This window comes from Anarrhichthys ocellatus, unplaced genomic scaffold (genome assembly GCF_004355925.1).
Source record: "Anarrhichthys ocellatus isolate YVR2014 unplaced genomic scaffold, GSC_Weel_1.0 scaffold2, whole genome shotgun sequence".
Lineage (NCBI taxonomy): Eukaryota > Metazoa > Chordata > Actinopteri > Perciformes > Anarhichadidae > Anarrhichthys > Anarrhichthys ocellatus.
In genome coordinates, this window is record NW_022280032.1 from 14,483,759 (window position 1) to 14,502,022 (window position 18,264).

At 39.3% G+C, this 18,264-nt stretch overlaps 1 long non-coding RNA gene across 1 annotated transcript; it reads right to left on the bottom strand.

Annotated features, from left to right (window-relative positions):
- Positions 1-11,028: 11,028 nt before the first annotated feature.
- LOC116388312 (uncharacterized) lies at positions 11,029-12,569 on the bottom strand. Its single transcript, XR_004213067.1, has 3 exons — positions 12,503-12,569; positions 12,194-12,279; positions 11,029-12,007 (listed from the first exon to the last, which is right to left on the bottom strand). It is a non-coding gene; the product is annotated as an uncharacterized LOC116388312 (long non-coding RNA).
- Positions 12,570-18,264: the final 5,695 nt, after the last annotated feature.

Below are 18,264 nucleotides of genomic sequence, written 5' to 3' on the forward strand. Positions count from 1 at the left end.
TCTGACTCTGTCCAGCCATTCGTCGTCTGACATTCTAACTGCATCATAATGAACTTGGAAATGTAAGTGATTTAAATTGAGTCTGGTCGCGATGCAGGTGTTATGGGCGGGAAAGCATTGGATTAATAAAGGCGATTGGCTTTGAGAAGAGTGGTAGCATTAAGCTAACGTGATTGGATGAAGTGAACCAGGGAGGAGTTGTCTCTTTCATTTTGAATAATATGATAATAATGGAACGTGGGGAGAAATAGAATATGAAAAAGATTCAGAGTTGTGTGCATAAACTCACCTTGGTGCGTGGGGTCAGCACTTGAAATAAAAATGTGCCTGCTCCAATGTGAAGGCAGATACTGGTGTTGATGCGTACAAATACAATAACTGGTGAGGCTAAGACTGCTCCCTACTGAAAAAGCCTGTCTTCCCCAAGAGCATGCATGTGAGGAGAGTTCAAATATTCTCTGTGTGTGTTGTTTTGCTGTAAATGCTTTTCTATCATTGTTCCAATCGATTTTGTGTAGTGTACTGTATGTAGCTGTAAAATAAACTAGCTAATGATCATTCCTGATCAATATAATTTATTACATTATTACTTAAATGATTTTCAACCTACTGTACATGAAGGGATAGAGCCAGGAAGGTGTACCTTAATGGGTCCTGGTGTAGATAATATTCTTCCTGAATGAACACAAATGTTGCCCACCAGCTTTCCCTCTAAGCAATGAATAAATATGCTCAAGCATCTGTCCAGTTTATCCAAGTGTGATGTATCCAGCAGCCTTACACAAAATTGTCATCTCATCTTCATATGACCCCCCTCATTACCAACTGTGTAGATGTGCTGATAATTACTGTCCCACAGTGAAAGCTAGTGTGAAAGAGTGCACCCTGCAATAATTCCTATACCTCTACACTACAATGCACTGTACACTGGATATGCTGCTAAGCCGGGGATAAACTGTGTGGTTGTAAAACACATTTGACTATCTTTCAAGTATGGTCGAACTGTGTTAAGGGCCACTAGAACCCTTTGGTGACACATTATCTAACTAAAAAGCAAGGGATCCCTGTCTGTTTGTCTGTCTGTATGTGTGTGTGTGTGTGTGTGTGTGTGTGTGTGTGTCCTTCACATATCTTAAGAACTGTTCCTCCGATCTACTTAACACGTGGCAGGTGTATTGCTGAGGAGCCATGGACATGCAGTGTCGAATTTGGTTCAATTTGGACACGTGACATGCTCGGTCTTAACACATTTTGAATAAACAAGCAATGAGCAGCAGAGGGGCGGGGCTCGAGCATTTCGTCCACAGCGGGAACTGCAGTTCTTTTTTGCTGCTGGATGATGGATGTACTAACGTTACAGCAAAACTCTTTACTTTCCTTTTAATCAACGGGCGATTCCAAAGAACGCTGCAAGCAGCACTTCCGGGGGCCAAGCAATCGGCCCACTCCAAACGGGTACACCCCGCGCTGGCACTGCACTAGTTAGGTATGAAGACAGATGCATTAGTGAGGTACAAAAATACCATGTGTTGCTGACTGAGGTGTGAATCCTGCTTTGTCAACATGGATGTCAAACCGCAGGCGGCCTTTAAGTTATTCTGACGTGAAAGCATCATAACAAATAACTCTTTTCCATCTTGATAAATATTCTGAGATGTTATGCCTCTGGGGTTCTTTCAAATGATAGATCCACTAAGAGAAAAATGGTGTCACCTGATTCTGAGTAAGCATCCACTGAGGCTCACTGTTTGATCACTGCGCTTGAAAAAACAGGTAAAAGCTCTCATAGTGGAGAGAATCACACCAGCAGAGTTTAGAGCATTCTAAAAGTGCATTATATCCACAGGAAGAGGTCCTGCTTAGACATGAAATTGACTCATGCTGTTTGCAACTTCTTCCACTCAGCAGGAGTCCTTCAATCTAAAGAGCCTCAGGTTTCCTAAGCCCTCTCTCTCCTTCTACTGTTGGAACTGCATCCTAAACAAACAAACAACAGCACTGCCCTAAGAACAGTGATGCCAGCAGAAAATACCAAATGTATTCAAAACAGCAGCTATTTGCTTCAGCTTTTGAAGTAAATGCAACATGATGGCATACAATATCATTTTTTATTTAATAAATGAACAACGCACAACACAGCATTGTACATTTACATCAAAAGCTGAGATTTGTTGGTTTCTCAGTACTTTCTAGTACACATCAGTACTCAATAGTAGCATGTAACTACTAAATGCCCAGCCTGTTGATGAAAACTCTAAATCAAAGAGCTAAATGATTACTTTGACATTGTAAATGAATTTCAACATTACTTTATTATTTATTCATATTGCAGCTTTGCTTTTGATTCAAATTAGCATCAATAAACATAAAGTTGGCTAAAACAGACTTTTTGCCAGATTACCTTTTAGTAGCGAGTCCCGTAGATTCAGCTGTTTTTGTTTGGGAGGAAAAAGCTACAAGGTGGATACATTTAAACAAATTACTGTCATAGTACACAGACTTATTCCATAATGAAATATTTGTCACTGGAAATAGGTAGCATCAAAACCTGTCAAGAGAGGATCTACTTTGAAGGTAGTTCACTTCAACAAGCTTTTAGCCTGCATTACATGAGCTCTTGAGAGAAATCTTGGAAATGGAGTCATTGAAGCATTGAAACTATATGCCAGAATAGAATCTATTATCCAATGTCCATTTCAAAGACGGTCAGAGTTGAGTGGCCTTTTTTTGTTTTAATCAATTCCCATATTTTGTCCTCTCTTTGAAAAAAAGTATTGAGCTTATGTACTTCACATTATCGGTTGTTTCATAAACACAGAACTCATTTCTGCTAAAGTAGCAAGAGAGTGCTGCATTAATGTAACAGCTACACATTTAACAAAGAGACAAATAAGACACACAATTACATCAATATTCATGGCATGATTTCTCATAATGCTAAACCAAACATATTCTAAAAACACCATTTTCAGTGTCATTGCTTTAGTTTAACATTTCCTTGGGTATTTCTGACTAATCCATTTGTATCCATTATTAGATACATATTAGTGGTGTTACGGACCACTGTCGATCCGTGCAAAGGTAATTTATAACGTTGTCGTGATGCGTTCACATGTAATCTCGTAAAATTTAGTGTTGGTAAGAAACTTAAATAAATCCAGCTGTTTAAAATTGATGTTTTCACAACAACATAAATAGATATTAGAGGGAATTATGATCCGTTTACCTCGACGGTAATGATGAAATGTGCATGGTTAGAATTTTGCTAACTCTTTATTCAGAAAGAAAGCTGGCAACAACTAAAGATGTAAGTCTACCAGACACTTCAACTACAGTAATTAAGATGTTTGAATAGACAGATATTGCCACGAGTGCAAAGACTTTGCAGTAAGAACATCTCCAATAAATATTTTCTGTTTGTGTCTGGCCATGAGGTCCTTTAGTTGAAGAAGCAGACAGTTTGAAAAGCGTGCGACTGTACAGATGCAGTTGCCTGGCTGCTTTTTTTAGTTCCTCACAGCGGATGTTTTTCCGTCTCTCTTCTTCCAGGGCTTTATGCCATTGATCTAAAATCCAGCATACATAAACATATCCAAGGCAAAGTTTTATTTTTGAAGATTTGGGGATGGAATGTGAAATATGAGAAAATAAATATAATACATGCTATGTTCGGGGCTTGAAATATAACAATCTTGATATCGTGGGATTTCATTATTTACCAAAAAAAAGTCGAAAATAAAGATCTTTATGATCAGAGATGACAATTCAATTTTCTTTAATGATTATTAACAGCTGATTTTGTATTCAAAGCATCTGTTTTATTTATCTGTAATCTATTATTCATTACTTCAATATTCCTTTCATAAGAAAGCTAGCAAGTTCTTAATATTTGGCATTCCAAAAAATAAAGAATACAATAAATAAATGATGTTCACAAGAGTATTCTGAGTATTTGATTATGTAATTGAACATTGGAAGGACCTTTATGTTTGGCTTTTGCTTAACTCATTATACAGAAAGCATGACTTTGATCAACACGTGTGTAACTCACAGCATCAGATTTGCAAGAGACATGGACCGGACCTGCCGTGAGTCAGAGGCAGCTGTGTTTTATAATGCAGTTTGCATTCTCTATTCCCCATTAAATCCATTCCTCGGGACAGACTTCAACTTGTGACCCCTCTATTAGCCCTCATGCACCCGGCCTGGTGATTAGAGGAACATTAGGAAATTAAAGGCAAATTGCATCACCAGAGAAACAGATGGAGGTGCTGCTGAGGACCCAACATACAGGACAGGGAACCTGCTGATGCTCAGTCTTTCCACCCTTACATCGGCCAATGTAAGATGCTTAATGTCACCCCCAGGTAGCAATTTCTCAGGTGACATATTTTGATAAAGGATAAGCCCTTTCAGTTGTGCCAGAGTGTTTTAATCTTGAAGTTTGTTTAGATGTATGGAAAGACTTCAATAAGCCCTCAAACTGCTGTAGCATGTCAAGTGTTTACACCCAACCTCGGGTTTTGAAGAACTAGGTCCAACTGTATCTATTTTAAGCAGATACAAATGTGAAGATGCAGCTGGAGAAAATGTGGACTGACCTTCAGGAGAATGCATTTGTCTAGTAGAAGCATAGATTTAGCAGATGTTCTTCAATAGGAGTGGATGAGACAAAATATAAAGACGCAGGTTTCAGTGAGGAAAATGCTTGACCAGTCTTTCAAATGATGAATGAATCTCTCATAGTCTCATTTCCTCCCCACCTTGACCAGGTGTCCAAGCTTCATGTAGGAGGCAAGCTATACATACACATGTTGTGGTACATTTAGTGCTCTTGAATATCTTTGGAAATACATCACATGTGTTCCATGCAGACCACAAAGGTATATATATGTTTTTACTATAACTCACAGGTACTTTGTTCTATCATTGCTTTGTCAATCAGTTTGTTCCCAATGACTTCATAACATTGTTCTCTGATTCGGTTTGAAGTTTATTTTTTAAATAATAATTTTAAATGTATTGGGGTCCAAGGGAACCCCAGTCAATGCAGGTGTAATAGATAACATTGAATACATAGATACAAATCTTTGCTGCCCCAGATGTTGCCCCAGTAGCAATAGGGCTCTTTGTTCATCCTCGGATGACACAGGCATGGTAATGAAAGGTGGCCTTTGAGCTTTGGAAGTTAGAGCCTGAATCATGTGCATCCGTACTGAGTGAGACGATGCTTTTGATGAATGATTTAACATAGCAAGGTTTAATTCATTCAAACAAAAAAACATCTATTCTACTGCATGTATTTCTCTGCTTGACTGTGCTCTTCAAATACAAAAAAATGGTCCTGCTTAGTTTCCCCCTCAGACTCACAGGGAACAGAATATCATAAGTTGTATAGTTCTGTGCTTTTATATTTCACAGAATATAATAAATGTGTATTTTTTTTGTACTCTCACTCTTGGCCGCTGCTCAGTGCCTGGAGATATGGGAGTTGTGCTGGTGCTTTGACAGTGTGACAGGTTTAGTGCTGGAGGATTGTCAGATGTCTTTTTTGCCAAATATTGTCCTCAGTATCTGCTCACAGATTTCCCCTGAGCCCACGTCTTCACAAATACAAGGCTCACACAGGACCACCACCAAGGTGACATTTGTAAACAAATGCCAGGGATTAATGTAATCATAGCTTTCATTATTTTATATCTATGTATATCCTTCTACAACTATTTTTCAACGAGAAGCTGCCAACATTTAAGTAGCTCGAATGAAGGAGGTGAAACAGTGACTAGCACCATACAGTATTTAAATTAAGCTGTTTACTGAAGATCTATTCAGATTTCCATGTTCATGCAACAAACCATGTCAATTGTTGAGTGAACACACCACCTCCGCATTAGATTGCAGCAGCACAATTCCCCTCTTTCTATGAACTTGCTATCATAGTATTAATATTTGACTGCATAGGGAAAAAAAGGATTTCTTTTACATGGGAATAAATTGACACCGTAGAGAGAACAGTCTGCTTGCTGCAAAGACAAGACATAAAACTGACATTAGGTCGACATATGTCTAAAAGGCTCATCCACGATGAAAATCCAAATGCTTCATGTGTCAAGTTTAGACCTACTCTTGCTAAGGCTTTGATAAGTCAAAATAATCAATACATATTTTGAGTTATTAGGGCTGACTGTAGCAAACAGTCGCCGGTTTATATATGTGTAGTCCTGTCCAGTATTTATCCGACTTTAAGCTGCATTGTTTTCTCTGCTAACAAAACCATGTGTCTACTTCTAAAGCTTGCTAGATGTTCCAGTTTACCAACTAACTTTGACTACCGTTTGAAGTTGGGCAGCTAATCAACAGTCAGTTTGGAGCTTATTTGCTGATATTTGGTCGATGAGAGTGGTGAGACCGGGCTGTACAGACAGAGTATTTCTGTATCACAGCAGTTGTGGAAGGTACGGAACGAGACTCAAACTCAAATTTCGAATGCAACATAGTCACCTCTCCTAAAGCTCCCATTACTGGACCGTCAGCTGAGAGTAACACAGTCATCTTGTCACACACTGTATCTTACTAAATAATCACTCTGCTTTGATGCAATGAAGGAAGATAACTGAAGCGAGGCACATTTTGAAAGCAGCAATTTATATCCATCTTTTGAACATTAAAAGGCACAATGAGACATAATATTTTTTTTCTTTTGTTTCCTGTTCCGCCCCATTCCCGTTCATCAACCCTTCTTTTTATAATCTCTGGTGAGCCCAGAAGGACAGGCTTTGATAATGATGCTTGACCCAGTATGTGGGTTTCAAGCAGCCAAGCTCTCATAGATAATTCTTCCTCTCTTTCTCCGTTTGTGATTAGGTAGTTGGCAAGTCGCAACTTCAATAGTGCCCAGAAATTTGATTGTGTTAACGCGATTGGGGTGAGATCGGGGACTGCAAAGACCCATGGAATCACCCCACAGGGATAAGTGATGGCTTCAAAGTAAATCAAACTGAAAAGAGCCCTTCTCTCTTTAACATGTCCCTGCTGTGATTTCAAGCCATTTTATGGAGTTTAAAGACACATCACAGGAGGCTGTTTACTGCTCTCTCTCTTTCTCCCCTCCTCTTCCTCTTATTCCCCCCCCCCCCCGTGTGTGTGTGTGTGTGTGTCCTCACTCTCACTCTGGTTGATTTGTGTCAGGAATTTTGATATTTAGTTATTCACATTTCAGCATTTTTCCGGCACATATTCTCAGTGTATAGGGCCATTGTATTAAAGTATTACGTCTCTATCTGTCCCAGAGAACCATCTAATAGCCAATTTCATGCAAGAATGATGAAGACAAAAGTGGAGGGTTATTAGTGGAAAGGAGAATAGTTTGGTGTCACACCTCAGGGATCTTTGATAAGTAGTGAACAGGGATAACTATGGGCAGTGGCAGAGCTGTAAGACAGTGGCAGGGGCTCCTTGTATCTTGCTGGTAAAGTAAACAAACCCACGACAGGCAGTGGCATGCCTCACAGATTAATACACACAAACGCATCAAGCACATAGATTGACAGTCGTTTTTATGTTGGATCTTACCGCGCAGAGCTATGGACTGGGTTGACATTTCAAATGTTTACATTAAAGCATAAAGCACTGTGCCTGCCTGGATGACTGGTACACCCATTAGCCTATTTACATATGTCAACATTACCGGGAGGAGCACACAGATCAAGGAAAAACACAGTTGAGGGCACTTAAAAAGGAGGTTCTTCTCAAAGTAGACAAATGAAAGAAAGGGGAGAATTAGCATTTAACAAGTAACAGCCACTCAATAAAAGCTTTCACATTTTCTAACCGAGAAAAATGCTTTGCTCCTCCACCCTTGCCCCAAACTATTTGATGTCTATCTGATACTGACAAAGCTGTCTTTTGTTCATATTAGCTGATTCATTTGTGATTGTATTGAGCATGCATTGGGAGAAATATCAGCTTGTGGCTGTCCTCCATTGCTTCTATGATCACAGCAAACACCAGGTTCACCATTACCAACCGGAGGTAGGGTGAGCAGCCCTTGTCTCCAGGATGACACGGCTTCATGGTGTCCTTGAGAGGGACTGGCACACAGACGCCAGCCTGCATTACAAATACTATCTTACTCTGAAGTCTTGACTGTTTAGTTACCGGTGACTTTAATAATTGGACAATTAGAAACTTATTAAAAGAGATAAACAGTTCTCATCTTATGCTTCAAAGATCTGGTCATACAAACATTGTCATTTGTCATTTACTAATACTTCCCCAATAATTCCCTGCTGTGCACTCTGAAATAAATGTATTGCAAGTGAACAGCTTCCCTATAATCAGAACCAAATGGCTAATTTCTTTACAGGACACCTCCCAGAAAATGAATGGGAAATGTATTAAATTAATCAAACAAAGGGTTACCAAAGTGTCTTTTTTAATAGACACTAAATAAAAACTCCAACTATTAAAAGGTGTCACAGGATTTTAAACAACCCCACCCAATGTCCTATCTAATCCCACTATAGAGTGATCCCTCTCATTTGCTGAAAGGTGTGGATCACCTTCAAATAACTGGCCAGTGTCACGGGACACCTATGACAGAGGTGTTTGCAGTTCTTAATTAATACACCAGTATCAAACTGAAGGATTATTTATTTTTTTGATTAAAATGGCATTTTGTTGGCAAGTGGCCATGGTGTCAGTGGGATAATACCCTTAAAGTTTAACATTCAATGCATGCGATTGTCTGGTACTGTCCCATAGACAAGTGATTTTTTTGACGTCACTGCTTCCTCGGTGGTCAGGTGATGATGCGTGTCTACAGCTTGTGTGTATCTGCGTGTGTGAGTGTGTGCATACCTTCATGATCACGCTCCAGTTGTCCCCGGTGCACACCTGGAAGAGCGTGAGCAGGGCCATTCCGAAGTGCTTAAAGTTGACCTGGTCGTTTATTCCCCGGCACTGGTCATCGCCGACGCATTCTGATCCACAAAGAGACGCACAACACAGACATTCAGATGCTGACTTCTGCACAGTGGACATGTTGGTTTGAACCACTAAAATGCATCAGATATGTGTTTGAGTCAGCAACAAAAACGCACACTGTTTATTTATCCCCAAAAAATGAAATGTGCAAAAGACGTCAGCTTCAGATTTGGCAGAAGGGTGCTCCACACTGACGACACCTTTTTTTGAAGTAAGAACATTTGTAGTGTGACTGACCTAGATTGCCAAAGAGCTCCACTCCTAGCGCAGCATAGAGGAAAAAGAAAAACGTGAAGAGGAGATGATTCCAACCTGGAATCAAAATGCACATTAGATCCCTCACGCACAACAAACACTAGAAACAATAACCAATAGATGCTGTCAATTCTGAACCATTCATTCTTACTTTACATTTATAAGGAATCAGACAAAAAGAAAAACATATATAAAGCGTTTACCTGCAACAGTGTTTTTTTCATCACCCGCAGAGGGAAGAAGAATGTCCCCTTTGTTGTTTGTTTTGGTATACTCAGTCTGAACACTGCAGACGGTGGGACAGATTAGAATTGTTTCCGCCATCCTTATTTCTTTCAAAATGGACACCAAGATGACAGCGACGCCCAAAAACATCACAGATGCCTTTCAAGCTGATATCACACAACCCGTTCCAACTCCTCCCCTCTGGTAGGCGCTACAGAGCACTGTAACCCAAAACAACCATACACAGGAGCAGCTTCTTTCCACTGGCCATCACTCTGATTAACTCTCAATCAGTCATACTAATTTTGAGATTGAAACACGCCTGAACAATGAACAAAATTCAAGAAGGGAATAGTAACGTTTAACGTTAACATTACCGTGAGCTGTCTGCTAAAGTAATGCTATGAACTCAAATTAGCGTAAACTATACGTTACCATCACTCATTCCGATATTAGCTCAGTCCATATTTCACAGCCACACAATTAAAGTCAGAGAGAGATTTTTACATCATTTGTCATCATTTCATTCAGTCACGTGAGGCTGATCATTCCTGAGTGCTGGGTTTGATGAGTTATATCATTTAAGTTTAACCTGAAACATGGAGCCTAATAAATTCATTCCAGTATTTTAGAGAAACCATAATCATATTCTGGGTTAATAAATAATGACGTTATAATCTGAATTTCAAAACGTACAGACGCAAATAATTCATAAATATGACAAACCAGCTTATAGGTGCATTACCGCCACCTACTGGACTGGAGTAGTAGTAAAAAAGGATTGACTTTTACATGAACAAAACATCATCAAATAACATTGCAAACACATATTGGCCTCGGTTTTAATCTGTTGATTAAAAGATCTGGAAATGAGGCTGACAGCACATTTAGTTCAGTTTTTTGGTAGGTATTCAAGCTCTGCTTGATAAGTTTATAACATGTGCCTTGTAAAAAACAATATTTAGTTTTATTTCATTCCTGCTTGATCTAGAGACACTAGTGGCAACATCAAGTGTGTTTTAATAGCACAGGTCACAGGGATGCATTTGAAATGACGTGTACTGACGATGGGGGGCAGCAAACACAACCCCTGAGGATTCGTCCTGTCAGGTGGTTTTAATAAAGAAAAGAAAAGTGAACAATGTTTTCCAAAATGGCAATGCTGTATGTACTGTATTGTAAAATGGGACTTTCTCAGTTACAACAAAGACTGCAACAGTATATAATAATTACATAATCAGTAGTTAAAAAAATAGGGTTTTCTTAATGAAAATCTTATTGGCATAGTAGGTTTATTCACTTTCTTGCCAAGAGTTGGATGAGAAGATCCTTAACACCCTCATGTTTTGTTTGTAATATATCATTATCATGTTGTCAACATGTTGTTCATCAATGTCTGGATGTCACTTGGGCTGCAACATGAACTGGCTAGGAGAGAGCATCTCTCTCTCTCTCTCTCTCTCTCTCTCTCTCTCTCTCTCTATATATATATATATATACTATATATATATATATATATATTTCCAAACTATGTTTTCTAAAAGCATCTCAGCCCTGAGAGCCTGAGACCAAAGGCTCCAGTTCAATTGCATCACTTACACACAGCCCCTGCAACTGTACTGTGTGACAGTGTGTCACACACTCCTGTTAGCTTGGGCAAGGAATGATAGCATGACTAATAGAGGTATTGGAGGAATAGGGGAGCAATATATTGTAATCTGCACAAAGTCCAGAAATCGACTGCCAGTTTTCATGTAGTTAGGAACATAACCATTTTTAAAAGTAATTTAAGCACAAGTCGAGGTTTTCCATGGGGTTAAATGACAATTCTGAAAACACTGTCCTCGTACAGGATACACACAACCTACACCTTAACAAAGTATTGGTGTGATTGCTTGACATTTCCCTAAGCTGAAATACGTAACGTCTTCTTGACATGTATAAGCACAGGGATGGATGATTTATTGAATCCAATTTCCTTTTGTCAATATGAATAAATGTTGAGCACTACAGTTTAGTGAGTGATGTCAGTGAGTTATGAGGGATGTTATGTTGTGTCGTCTAACTTCGTTTGACTCAAGCTATTGATGTTTGGTGAAGTCATTTGAGACATTTGACATTGTGTTTTAGTCAGAAAATGAGAATGTCTCAGTTATGTATTTAATCATGTGTGTATTCCTTTGTGTATATGTGTTACGGCATTGTAAAGATGATTAAATACAGTAATAGTTCTTAGCGCGATTACACTGTTTATATTGTATCAACAAACTGGTTAAGAACCCATCTGGGACTCTCTGTGGTCATACTGAATGAGAGACGGGCCTCAGCTTGACTGTGGCATTCATAGTCAGATGTGCCGATAGTAGGCCCTCGAGAGCTCCAGTGCTAACCGGCCTGGTGGTTAGCTCTGAGATCGATGTGGGCCAGGTCTCTAGAAGGACAGGTCATCAGGGAACCCAGCGCTGAGCGCAGAGCTGTGGTTGTGCTCCCCGGGGAGCCCTGGTTGCCATTGCACTCCTGCAGACATCAGTGAAGTATTGATCTAATGGGAGGAATGCAGCATTTTTTCAGTATCCAGGTCTCAGAGAAGACTGAAAGAGAAATTAGTTTTAAAAGGTACAGTTTTTTGGGGGGACTAAAAAAACCTTATTAAAAAATATCCCTTGAGTGTAGCATATGTTTACCTTCTTGTAAGACCTTGATTCTATTAGGAAACAGGGATAATTACCTTTTGGGAAGTGGGATAATCCTCGTGGATCATGTCAAAGTCTTCATCCTCCACACTCTCATTTTTAAACAAATAACAATTTCACTCTGCAATTCAAACACATTGTGATCAGACCTAGAGCAATCAAAATAGATAATGAACTCTTAATTAGATTAGACTATTCTTAAGCAATCTCTTTGACAGGTGTTATATTTGTATAGTTTGTATCTCTAAGACAACCTATATTGAAAGCAAACAACATCATTTTACATTCAATATCTTTCATGCTTTAAGTGTGAATATCCTGAATAAAGTCCCATCTCTGCTTACCTTTTGGGGACTTAGGGACCAGCCTCTTTTATTACATCCCAAAATCTGTGGAAGGAAAGGGGCCCCTGAGAGTTCAACAAATCAATGAGGATAAATGCTGGCCAAATGGCTGACCCACCCTATGAATTATAAAAGAGAGGCCAGTCCCTCTCTCATAAAAAGGTGCATGTGCCTTTTGCCAGCAATCAGTTCTTTGAAGACAAGATGAGAGTATATATCAGTTAATCGGATTTTCTATTCATCATTAATGTAAATTTGGTGCAGTTTTAACAGGTATATTACAAGATCAGAAGCCATAGTTCAACTGGAACTGGAAATAATGCAAAACCTGCAGATATAAGTGGAACAGGGTGCCAGTCAGCCATGCACATTGCACATTGTAAATATTTGCTCAATACTGAAGTGTAGTGATAATGACATTTAATTGCCATATTGTTTTATTCAGAGGTTGTGTTTATGGTCAACCTGTGTTAGAAGTTGTCAGAAGCATTATTATTTGTGAGCCCTGCTAACACTAATTGTTGCAGTGTCACGTTTCACAAATGATTGCAAATTGTATGTAAAAAGAAGGTTTGATGTCTTCTCATTCGCCCTTTGGTTCTCCAAGCCCGGCCGCACCATAACCATTATATCACCAAAGCACCCTTATAGACTGTGACCTTTTTCCTGTCAAAAAAGTAAATATTATGAAGGGGCTTAAATTCGCCGACTTCCTAGTAAACTTGTTAGCTATTTAGATTTTTGGCATTTCAAAATTGACTGAACTACTTATCTATACAACAGTCAGCTGTTCTGACATACATAACTAGTGCAACCTTCTTGTATTTGTGTCCCAACTGGAAACATGATCCAACATGACTTGACAAGAGTTGACAATGGCATGTCTTTGCACTGCATCGGAAAAGCCGATGACGTCAAACTCTTAATGTGATGTAAGAGATTGGGTGTGTCATGTTCAGAACAATATGTTGTTGACTGGCTTGAAACAATGCTCTCTGTTTTGTGACACAGTATCAGTGTTACAAAGATACATTGTAGTGTTCTGACTGACCAGTGTTTTGTCTCTGGCAAACAAATGCAATTCAGTTGGATTGGAGACAGTAAATGACCCAGTTACAGATGAGGAGATGATTCTCTGTCTGTTTGCATTGTCCCTGAGATGAACTCAAGACCAGTCCATCCTTCCCTCCACTGTGTGCAGCCAGGGAGAGACTTGATTCACACAATGATACTGCATGGCACTATGACAATATTATAGCCTTATTCTTTCAGCTGCAACCCCTGCAGTGTGAAACGGAGTTGGACGTAAATGAAAAATAAATTGGCTATAATAATTCAAAGCGGTAGGTTGACTTTCATGTCTTATAAGAAGGGCTGCACCAAATAGTTTGAAGCTACCCTCATAACCTTGACATTCACATTTGATACAGATTTGGTGGGGTTAGGTCCAAAAAAAGTTGCTCTGTGGTTGGTGAAAAGGTAGCACATCCCAGATTTAAGCACACAAACACTGTTGGTCAGATAAAGAAAAAAACAGGGAAAGAAACTAACAAAAAAAACAGAGAAATAATTAACATTAACAAAAAAACAGAAAACGTTTTTGATTTGAACGAGGCAGCATCTATTTTTAAATGCTTTGAACACACCAGTGATGGTGTTACAAGAAGAAAAAAAGCAATACAAGTGCCAGTGGGCAGGATCATTACATCTAACCTGAACTAATACATACTAATACCTTTTTTTAATAAAATGTCAGTGAATTCATACTTGCAATAAAAAATAACTGCACAATCACATGTACATTGTGCTATTACTCACTTTAACCTTACATACAGTTATGCAAACACAAAAGTTGCTTATCATGAAAAGAAGGCATCAGTGCCTGCTGTATCAGACAATGTAGACTTTGATTTTTTCAAGGCCATAAAGTGAAACAACAGCTACACTAACACGTAGGCCCTATTTTTATTTATTTGTTTACCTCTTTTTGCTGTTATATACTAAAAGTGTGATGTTAGGAAAAGGGATATTTCAGGAGCCTGTGTGCTTTCGTTTGAAGTTTGCTTGAGCACTCATCTCTTCCCCAAAAACATTTAGTCATCTTTTCAGGTTTGAAAGCAGAGCTTACTTAAATATGTGGCAGTTAAACCTGATAACCCACTGAGCTTTTTCGTCAAAGAGAATCCAATCTTTCAGCAACATGTTTGCAAGAGGACATGAATAAGTGGCATGATTATATAAATAAATAAATGAGACATATTCCATGGTGAATTAAATTTCTACCAGAAGCCTCAGTCCACAGCTTTTTTTCATTGCAGCACACATTATGGCCGTCACACATCTCTGGGATTACTGCTATTATTTATTTATTTACCTTTATAGAAAGCAGTCATCAATCCTCTGTGACAAACATACAGTGTAGTCAGCTCCCCTAAGGCTCCATGTCTAATACAGTATACCATATACCTGTCCAACTGCTTTTCCTCTGCTCTGAAAGCCAGTGACCATTTGCAAGTGCTTGGGGTAGCAAAATCATTCGAAAATATACTTCTAGCCATTTAGTAATGTTTCCATGGCCCATGTCTTTCTCCTCTATGTGTGCATGACTCAAATGCTAACATATTTACTGTCAGGCTTGAGATTAATCAGCTTGAATGGTTCGAATGTTAACTTACTTTGCAATAGAATACTCCGTCAGCGAATCGAGGCGTACTGGTGATTCATTTTTTAGGTCAAAAGGAACAAATCCTCCTGTTTAATGGAAACACTGTCTCCTGCTGAGACAATGTTGCCTCTGTGAAGTGTGTTGCAGATTGCTGAAGCTAGAGTGGCTCACTTCCTTGCACGCAACAGCGCTTGACTATCACATTCTCCTTTTCAGCTCGCAAAGCCAAACAGAGCCTGAGATCCAGATGGCCTGTTAGTTCAGTGTCTCCCAACATTTTAGAATGTGTTAACTTCCAATATCATATGAGCAAAAGCAAATTTAAACAAGACTATTTGTTTTGAAAGGTTTCATCCTTGATATCTGTTGGCTGTTTTCAAAAGGTTACAACTAAAACATACCGGCATCAACATGACGGCATCAACCCCAGGGTCCTGAAGATCTACGCCATCCAGCTGTCTGATGTCCTGCAACACCTCTTCAACCTGAGGCTGAAGCAGGAGGAAGTCCCGGTGCTGTGGAAGACGTCGTGCCTGGTTCCTGTTCCTAAGAAGACGACTCCATCTGGCCTCAATGACTACTGACCGGTTGCCCTCACATCTCATGTGATGAAAGTGACGGAGAGGCTGGTCTTGGCCCACCTCCGACCGCAGGTGATATCCGCACTTAGCATACCAGCCTCATGTGGGGGTGGACGACGCCATCATCTACCTGTTGCAACGAGCTCAGTTGCACCTGGACAGAACCGGTGGCTCTGTGAGAATCACTTTCTTTGATTTCTCCAGTACATTCAACACCATCTACCATTGCTGCTAAGTGAGATAGTGCAGGGGGGGGGGGGGTTAGACACGTCCACCGTCTCCTGGATCACTGACTACCTCGCAGGCAGACCACAGTTTGTCCGACTGGGCCGTGTGCTGTCTGATACGGTGGCCAGTGGTACTGGAGGATGTTAGAGATGTTCGACCAGTCTGTTGTGGCCAGTGCACTGTACTTCTCCATAGTCTGCTGGGGGAGCAGCATTGGAGCCGGAGACACCAACAGACTTAACAAACTGGTTAAACAGTCTGGAAACGGTGGTGGAGAGGAGGACACTGAAGAAATTATTATCCATATTGGATAACCCGGACCACCCTCTCCACCCCCTAATGCAGGGATAGCGGAGCACTTTTTCCAACAGACTGATCCAGCTCCACTGTCACAAGGACTGATACAGGAGATCAGTCCTGCCCTCTGCAATAACACTTTACAACAAATCACCTCTGGCCAGATCATTCACACGACTATAATACCGTTACACTGCTGTTTGTTTGTTTGGTTAAATCTTTGTACTAAACTATTGTTTAGTTAGTTCATTTAATAGTATTATATTTGATTGTATATATTGTGCATTTTTATATTTTATATTTTTACTGTGTTTTTATTGCTTTACCTGTATCTATAAATGCTGTTGTAGTGAAAAAATGTATCCTTGCGAGATTAATAAAGTAACTATCTATCTATCTACTGTACTTATCATTGTTTTCTCCCATCTTTGAAATAAAATACTCCACAGCAGAATCTTAACCAAGTCTGCAACTGACTAATACTAACAGTCTGCACCTATACCACTTTTACACAGTATGTATATTACACTTATACATACATGATATATTTGCAATGTTAGCAGTGTTTTGACTAATTTCTTAATATTATTGGCTATTATTCTTTTTCAGCTCCAGAGGTGGAAAGATAACAAGATAAATATATAATGCATATTGTATATCAATACATTTGGGACAAGAATATCAAAACAACAACAAACAATAACCAAAATAACACATTGGTACTCTTGGAATAAAACAGCAGGCAGCCACTGCAGTGTTTTCTTTCAAACGCATTCCTCAGTGACAGACAATACTATGGAAGTGGTTTCAAAGTATTGAGCTGGGCACAAAGTTATGAATAGTACATGACTGAAGCCTATAAACTGACCCACCATATCTAACCCCGAGAAGCCTTTAGGTGAAGTTGGACAGGTTGGACAGTGGAAGACTGTGAATGAGAGCGAGAGTGTTTCGAGGGTCTGAATGTCATGAGCGAGAGATGGTCTTCAAACTTCAACAAAAACACAGCCTGGGACTGCTTCTGTGTTCCTGAATGCAGAAGTCTCTGGAGGAGGTGCACTGTGAGCTGTTTACTTTGTTTTACTCACTAACATTCAGATATTCTTCAGACATACAGTGCTGCAGGAAATCAAGAAAATATACAGAACATCCTGTAAAACCAAAAAAAAGTGCATTCCCTTTGGAAAGTATGCTCAGCCTTTTCTGTGTTTTTTTTATTTTTCTCTGTCCATCACACAAAGTTAGAACTGCACAGTGCAAATGCGGGCTCTGATTGTTCAGCTGACTGCTGGTCATGAAACATGCTGAGCCAATGCAACCTTTATAAAAGAACAACGTAGACTTAAAGTAAAGTAAAAGTGTGCCATGACTACAAGTTTTACTGCAGTGGAGATTTAGGGTCAACAGGGACATGGGAATTATGTGGCTTTTTTGTCATAATTTTCTCATAATAGTATAACTTTATGACTGCATTTCAACACACACATCTCAACAAGCCATCTTGTATTACCAAAACAAAATGGTCATTGCTGTTATATTTGATATTGTGTCCTTTCAGAACATGTTATTTTAAGCACTGTGTTGACATCATTGATTCCAAAATATATACAATTAGCTGGTTATAAAAATGACAAGCTTTTTAAAGTCAACAAAATGCTAAAAATAAAAAGAACATTCATGCCTTCTCAAATTATAGATCTAAATGTCAGTGGTCAAGTCTGGTATATTTTGGTGACTTTAAGTTAAAAAAGATGACACATTGCATGGCTTTATTAAGCCCAGATGCTGGTAGGATTTCAAGGTACAGGGTGGTTTCATCTTTAAAATGTCCATTCTTACCATTCCCTCCTAGTTCTCTCCAGGCAACTGTTAAAGGTTTTTCAGCCCATCTCATGCTCAAAATGACAACTCTGTCACAAGTTGAATTCATTTGTAGGTTTCAGTGAGCCCAGTACGGTAATTGAGTATGAGGAATGGGAGCTATAACCATT